Source organism: Octopus bimaculoides, chromosome 4 (assembly GCF_001194135.2).
Source record: "Octopus bimaculoides isolate UCB-OBI-ISO-001 chromosome 4, ASM119413v2, whole genome shotgun sequence".
NCBI classification, from domain to species: Eukaryota; Metazoa; Mollusca; class Cephalopoda; order Octopoda; family Octopodidae; genus Octopus; species Octopus bimaculoides.
The window spans coordinates 21,333,332-21,339,008 of record NC_068984.1 but is presented as its reverse complement, the minus strand read 5'-3'; the positions used below and the strand labels follow the sequence as shown (position 1 = coordinate 21,339,008).

Here is a 5,677-nt window from a genome sequence, read left to right as displayed (position 1 = left end):
GGAGCCTGGTGTTGCCATCCGGTTTCACCAGTCCTCAGTCAAATCGTCCAACCCATGCTAGCATGGAAAGCGGACGTTAAACGATGATGATGATGATGATGATATATATACACACACACACACACACACACACACACACACACACACATACACACATATATATGTGGGTGTGTGTGGAGACGCAATGACCCAGTGGTTAGGGCAGCAGACTCATGGTTGTAGGATCACAGTTTCGATTCCCAGACCAGGCGTTATAAGTGTTTATTGAGCGAAAACACCTAATTCTCCATGAAGCTCCAGCAGGGGGAAGTGGCGAACCCTGCTGTACTCGTTCTCTACAACTTTCTCCCATTCTTTCTTTCTGTTTCTCTTGTAACTGACAGTCCCATGATATATATGTATATATATATATATATATATATATATATATATATATATATATATATATATATATATGTATATATATATAACTTTAAATACTAAGTGTAGAAATTGATACGTAAAAAACATCCAAGGACTGCAAATTATATTCAGATATAAATAAGAGGAAAGACCACTAAGTGGATTCCTTGTATGGTGAAGATAGATGCCAAATTGTCCTACCACGAAAAATGTGTTCTCAAAATTAGCAGCGCTAGATGTTTGCGAGCAAGACAAATGAAAGGAAAATAAAAATAGCAGTTAATTCCATACCATTCATAAGGAATCCACTTAGCGGTCTTTCCTCTTATTTATATATTTTTGTGTGTGTGTATATATCTCCTTTTTTTACTCTTTTACTTGTTTCAGTCATTTGACTGCGGCCATGCTGGAGCACTGCCTTTAGTCAAGAAAATCAACCCCAGGACTTATTCTTTGTAAGCCTAGTGCTTATTCTATCGGTCTCTTTTTGCCAAACCGCTAAGTTACGGGAACGTAAACACACCACCATCGGTTGTCAAGCGTTGGTGGGGGGACAAACACAGACACACACATATATATATATACATATATACGACGGGCTTCTTTCAGTTTCCGTCTACCAAATCCACTCACAAGGCTTTGGTCGGCCCGAGGCTATAGTAGTAGACACTTGCCCAAGGTGCCACGCAGTGGGACTGAATCCGGAACCATGTGGTTGGTAAGCAAGCTACTTACCACTCAGCCACTCCTGCACCTATATATATATATATATATATATATATATATATATATTCATTACAATCTTGATTCTTTTACTGTTCCTAACTTCTCTTTCTCTTCTCTCCTTCATCATCTCCACTTATTTCCTTTCTCTTTCCAATATTTCCAATATATTTTCTCTCTCTCTCTCTCTCCTCTTTCGTTTCTCCTCTGCCCCTTCCTTGCAACACACACACACACATGCATTAGTAAGCCACTTAACTGTTGTACTAAAGTAGTTGGCAACTTGTGTCTTCTGGATCTCCAGCAGACTTGTGTCGTTTCAGTTTTGTGAATTTAAGTTTAGTACCAGCCAGCAGCCTACCATTTCCAAGTCAGTGCAACAGGCCCCATGAAGAAATCTGATTCTCCATTACCATGTTCTCCACTGGAATTGCCGGTGTTTAACTGCAGGTCGTTAAATTAGATCTTTTCAATTAATTTTATTATTTCCCTAGCTTTGTGTGTGTGTGTGTATGTGTGCCTGTAGATGTTTATAAATACCTACAATTTTATATAATGCATTTGTGTATTTATACATGTATGTATATGTGTGTCTTTACGTGTGTGTGTATTTGCACCTGGATATATGTCTGCACATATATATATGTGTGTGTGTGTGTATGAGAGAGAGAGGTACATGTATAATGTATATTTGTAAATGTAACTTTATTGTTTAGGCATTTACATGCTCTGTATGTGTGTATATATATCTGTGTGTGTGTATATATACATACACACATATATATATGTGTGTATGTATGTACGCATGTATGTATGAATCATGCGATATATTTGTTATACATTTATAAATGACAATTTAAGAACAAAATAACAAAATGAAACCAGTGAAATGAATTCAACTATGTAAATTGAAATATATTTCCCGAGAAACAAGTTTCGTTCCTGTCAGTGGTCTCGTAATTTTTCTCTTATTGTCTGTTTACAAATTGTTGTTTGCTTTTATTTGTCAACATTTCATATTAATTATATTATATAAATTTCAATTATCAATTTACAAGTAATTCTCAGTTGTGTCTGGTCGTTTTCATATAAATTATATATGTGTGTGTATGAAGGTACATAGCATTGTTGTTATGGTGTTTGACTTGTGATCATAATGCCATGGGCTAAATTCTTGGAAAAGTATGACATATTGTGTCCTTGAGCAAGTCACTTCATTTCATGTAGTTTAAGTCTACTCAGCCATAATGGAAACTAGCTGGATGCTGATGCAGCTTTTCCTCCCTGCAGCTATCAAGTCCTGAGCGTTCAGCTGTGCCAAGGTGTCAAATAGAGTCGATTTAGCATCTATGTCTGCTTGCAACTACACAAGTACTTATAACAATGATGGCTGGTTGGTTGGCTGGTGACTGGTTGATATGTGTGTACGTGAGTGTATATGAGCACATGCAGGTGTGTTTTTACATGCATACATGTATGTATGCTCGTATGAGTTTGCATGTGTGCACGTTTATATATACATATATTATAACTGTCACCCACACACCCTATATATATATAATTGTCTTACACACACACACACACACACACAATTGTTTCACACACATATACATTATTGTCACACACACACACAAACCCACTCGTGAAGCTTTTAGTGGTCTGGGGCTATAGTAGAAGACACTTGCCCATGGTGGCATACAGTGGGATTGAACCTGAGACTACATGGCCAGAAAGCAAGCTTCTTAAATACATAGCTATGCCCGCACCTATTCTAAGCATCACAGGCATGGATATATATGTACAGGTTAACTTGCATAGAAATACTCGGGTTGGTGTTTAAGGATGCAGTAAGCTCACTGGGAGTGAAGGATCCCTGGTCTTTGTTAAGTCATCCTTCTAAGAGAAAGCTAACTCATTAAACCCTCTGCTTTACTGAACCCGGAGGATATCTCACACTCTGCTTGTCTCTGGGCTTCTTGGTATTACGAGTGAGAGTTGTGGTTTTGTGCAAACCACACTCAGCTTAAAGCACAAGCATTGCTGACACACTATTAGCAATGGCCATGCTTGTCTAACAAGTAGTTATTCATCGTCTATGGCAGGGGTTTTCAAATTTTTTGACTTGCGGACCCCTTTATATTTCAGGCTTTACCTTAGGAACACCCTTATAAACGCTTATGAAATTTATACATAAATATTTGCTTAAAATAACATATATTTTTACATTTATTTATTTAACAGTATTTAACAAAATAGGTTTATTGCCAATTAAAAGATTTCGATTAAAAAACATATATAAAATCAAATTGCCCATAAAAAGTATTTGCTGTCCATGGACCCCCTGTCTTGTCCTTGCGGAACCCCTGTGGTCCGCGGACCACAGTTTGAAAACCCCTGGTCTATGGAGAAAGCAAGACAAGTAAAGACACTTAGTGAAGTTTCTTGAAATTTTTGTGCTTGGCACTTGTTGAAGTCCTTTACCTCCTCATATCAGAGACATGCTGAAAAATATATTTCAAGAAAAAAAAATCGTCTCGTATCTTCATACACAAGGAGACATAGGACCTAAGTGAGCACCAGGCTTGAACTCTCATGTAGCCTGTTCGATATCTAAGCATTTCACTCAATCCATTATCTCCAAGGCAGTGGCTCTCTAGAATCCCTTCTTACCCAAATTTTTGTCACACCAACCTTTTAGATGTTTAATCTGAACATTATCCACATGACTCTTACCTGTCTGGGAGGCCCTAAAACACTCGTGCATGTTGCCCTTCCTTCATTTAATCTTTTATTGCTTTATTGATTTCTGTTGTTGGCATGCAGCTGTATTGGGGCAGCTTTGTGAAGGGTTTAGTTGGTCATATCTGCCCCAGTTGGTATTTCAAACTGGTAATTAACTTAACTCTATTTATTTGTCAAAATACTAATAGCATTGGTTTTTAAACTGGTATAGACATAAACATGCACACAAGTGTGTGTACACAAATGCACCCAAACACATACACACACACAAACACACCACATGCACCCAGACCTATCACATGCACACAAATCTGCCACATGCACACAAACCTGCCACATGCACACAAACCTGCCACATGCACATAAACTTGCTACATGCACACACAAATACACACCACATGCACACAAACATGCACCACACACACAAACACACACACACACACACACACACAAACACATCATCCACACAAACACACCACATGCACGAAAGCACACTTCACACACAAATACAACACATACAAACATACTGCATACACACACCACACTGCATACACACACCACACTGCACACACACAAACACACACCACACAAATACACCACACGCAAACACACCCATGCAAGCACACACACACCACACCACACCCACACTGCGCACATACAAACACACACAAACACACACATACATCACACACAAACTCACCGCACGCAAACACACACCACACCCACACCACACGTATACAAACACACACAAACACACCACACACAAGCACATACACCACACTACACACACACAAACACGCACAAACATACATGCACACAAATGTACACACACACAGATATGCAAGCATACAAATGTGCATGCGTGCACACATGTGCAAACACATGCACACATGTATATGAGGGGCTTCTTTCAGTTTCTATCTACCAGATCCACTCACAAGACCGTTTGGTCCAGGATTATAGTAAAAGACACTTGCTGAAGGTGCCACATGATGGGATTGAAACCAAAACCATGTGGTTGGAAAGCAAGCTCCTTAACTACACAACCATGTCTACACATATGCAGGTGTATTTAAACAATTTTTATTTTATTTTATGGATGCTCATTCAGTTCCTTTAGCTGTCAGGAATAGGTATCAAATCATATAGGAATGTTAACCTCCAACAGACATTTTATGAGTAGGAGTTTTATCCCTTATCTGCTACCATGTTTCTCATCTCTACATAGTCACTCAGTGTGCTGGAAATAGCTGCTAAATATTTCTCAAGTCTACACTTTGTCATCATAGGGAAAAGCAGGCAGAAATATATGGTCTGCAGACTACTTATTGGAATACATAGTCTTATACTTTGCCTAAAAATATTGGATGGTCAGTGTGAATACCTTTTGACTACAGGTTTGCACAGTATTGGTTACCCATGAGCAGCTAAACAGTTACAGTTAGGTACTTGTTGAAGAACCATTTACTCTTCCTTTCTCTTTTGCAATCATGAAGTTTCTGTTTGATCCTGCTGCATAGCACCTTGGGCAAAAGTCTTCTATCATATATTCAAGTTGACTCAAGCTTTATTAGTGAAATATTGTTGACAGAAATTCTACAGAAGCCCTTTGGGTGGTAGATTTAATTTGTTTAGCATCACCTCCTAACCACTGGGTATCTTTAATTGTATCTACTTGGTTTTAAGCATTTAGATTAGGTCTCTGGTTTGAGAATATTCCAGGAATTGTCGTTTATTCCTGATTTTCTCAAATCATCCTGAGGCACTTCAGGTCATTAGTTCTTCCTCTCCTTCCCTCTCTCTCCCTCCC

The 5,677-nt window shown here is 38.5% G+C and overlaps 1 protein-coding gene across 5 annotated transcripts in view; it reads left to right on the top strand.

The window, feature by feature from the left end:
* LOC106876309 (putative FERM domain-containing protein FRMD8P1) overlaps positions 1 to 5,677 on the top strand; it is a 118,261-nt gene that overhangs the window by 8,752 nt on the left and 103,832 nt on the right. The window contains exon 1 of one of the 5 annotated variants that reach the window (XM_052966939.1): positions 1,409 to 1,575. The exons of the other annotated variants lie outside the window; for them this stretch is intronic. The gene's annotated coding sequence lies outside the window, so the exon portion shown is untranslated. Of the gene's footprint in view, positions 1 to 1,408; positions 1,576 to 5,677 lie in introns of those variants that run through there. 5 annotated transcript variants of the gene reach the window in all.